This window comes from Fukomys damarensis, unplaced genomic scaffold, assembly GCF_012274545.1.
Source record: "Fukomys damarensis isolate Sample0158 unplaced genomic scaffold, DMR_v1.0_HiC HiC_scaffold_15, whole genome shotgun sequence".
Taxonomy (NCBI): Eukaryota; Metazoa; Chordata; class Mammalia; order Rodentia; family Bathyergidae; genus Fukomys; species Fukomys damarensis.
Window position 1 is genome coordinate 33741921 of NW_022900927.1, and position 2681 is coordinate 33744601.

Here is a 2681-nt window from a genome sequence, read left to right on the forward strand (position 1 = left end):
GACTCTGTCCTTGGTTTAATCTCTAGATTATCACCCAAATCTTCCTGATATAGTTGGACCCTAGCTTCTGTGTCTCTAACGACTCACAGACATTCTCATTTTCATAACATCAGAGAAACAGCTCATCAAATCAAGCAATGCTTTTTTTGTTGTCGGACTGTCCTTGGTTTAATCTCTAGATTATCACCCAAATCTTCCTGATATAGTTGGACCCTAGCTTCTGTGTCTCTAACGACTCACAGACATTCTCATTTTCATAACATCAGAGAAACAGCTCATCAAATCAATTGCAATGCTTTATCCTAACTAATACAATCAGCAACACATTAAGATCAAGCACAACTTGGACACTGACCACCTGTGGTAGTTACTAGTCTATCACCCTTAAATCATTTGAATTAAGTGAAATCCAGAAGCAGTCCAGAACATGTCTGCAGTGAACAATATTTCAATATAGTGTATTTACCATTTAATGGCTCAGACAGAGCGAGGATGCAAGTCTCCTGGTCTCAGTTAGCTGATGGCTGAACCCCATGACGCTGACTGACCCCGGACTGCAAGACCCAGATTGAGTTCCCCAACCTTCTGAATGGTTGAACTCCAGAACGCTCTATTACAGGTTTCCCACGCCCTTTCTTTAAAGATGTTCAAAGTTGGGAACTCAGAAAAATACCCTTGATGATCACCTCTGCTTCTGCACAGTGGATCCAAAGACTGACACAGCCTGGAGGTCTGAGAGTGCAGGGGGGCAACTTATGGGGGTTCAGGGGCACCCATGCATCTACCTTCCTGGCACTTGAGTGATGGCGGCTGGGTTGGGAGTAGGCGTGTCTCTCCTTCCCACAGTGGATTGGGGCCCAGGCTACCTCCCTGCGCTTGAGTGATGGCCTCTTTTTAATTTCTTGCCTTGCCTGATGGCTTTACTGTGTTGGACCTCATGAGGTTGTAACCCTCATTGTCTTTTTCTAGGATATTGTTTAGAATTGTTTGGAGCGCTGGTTTGGTACTTACTCATGAAGTTTCTCAGGTGTTCTATGTTGTGGAAGTATCTGATTTCCCCATCAATTTTGAAAGATTGTTTTGCAGGATACAACAGTCTAGTTTGGAGGTTATTTTCTTTTAGAGCTTGAAATACTTCACTCCAAGCTCTACTTGACTTGAGGATTTGTGTTGAAAAGTCTGCTGTGATTCTGATGGGCTTTCTTTTGTACGTGCTTTGTTTCTTTCCTCTAACTGCTTGTAGTATTTTGTTCTTCTGTTGGGTATCTGGGATCTTGACTATTACATGTCTAGGTGTAGATTTTGTTTTGATCATGGCTAGTTGGAGTTCTATATGCCTTACTTATCTGTATGTCAAATTGTTTTCCTCTGTTTGGGAAGTTTTCTGCTATTAATTTTTTTTTCTTTTGGTATGGGGGATTGAACTTGGGCCCTTTGGCTTGCAAGGCAGGCAGTAGAACCACTGAGTTAAATCCCTCGCCTTTTGTGCTATCACTACTATGAACAGTTTTTTTTAATGTCATTTGTACTTCCTCCAGCTGTTTCATGTACTCCTATTAGTTTTATGCTCTTCTTCTTTTCATCATCTAGCAGTTGCTGGATTGATTTCTCATGGTTCCTTATTATTTTTCAAGGTCACTGCTACACTGTTTTCTATATCTGATATTCTATCTTCACATTGGCTCAATCTGCTGTGAATACTTTCAGTGGAATATTTAATCTCCTGGATATCTGTTTGAATCTCTTTTTTGGATTCCATTTCTTTCCTATGTTGGGTATGCATGGTTTCCATTTCTTTCCTATGCTGGGCATTCATGGCTTCTGTCAAGGTCCTGAGCTTATCCATTTTTTATCTGTTTCTGTTCTAGAGTCTCTAATCATGTCTTTCATTCTGCTCACCATCTCTGTATTTATCTGGGAAGTTATTTCTGTTTTGAGTTTTTCTAGAGACTCTGTCATCTGTTTTGTTACTTCCTATACTATCAGTTCAGGGTGGCCAAGATGTTGATTATCAGATCTTTCCACTTTATTTTCCCAAGAATTTTCCTTTGGTGAGCTGGAAGTCTGGGTTTGCACCCTGCTTAGGTGTCCCATTTCTAATTTTGTTGTTGGTGCTTTTTTCTGGTTTAATTCCTGGCTGATACTCCAATATTGCTTTTTGTGAGTATCTTTATTGCTTATATTTAGAGTCCCTATGGAGTGATTGCTTCTCAGAGGTATCTTCCAGGTATAGCTGTTCTTTTTAGATTTTGAGTCTCTAATGACTCTTAGGCAATGTCATTTTCAGTAAATCAGGGAGGGCAGCTGATTAGATCAATCACAACACCTTAGCCAAATTGTCACAATCAGCATCAACAATAGCATCAAACACAGTTTAGAAAATGACAATTTGTGGTAGCAGTTAATCTGTTATCTTTAACAGTGAGCTAGATAAAAACAGAGGGCCAGCCCAAAATATGTTCATAGTAAATAAACACTTCAATATAGCAAAATTGCCCTTCAGGATAGGATTTAGAAGGGGTTGGGGAGGGAGGGATATAAAGATAGAACAAGAGGAAAAGGTTAGAAGTGAGGCTAGAGGACACAGGAAGATCACACAAATTTTAGGAAACTGTTGAAGACAAGAGGAAAAGACAGATCAAAAGAACAAAGACAAAACAGAACAAAGTAATTGCAATAGG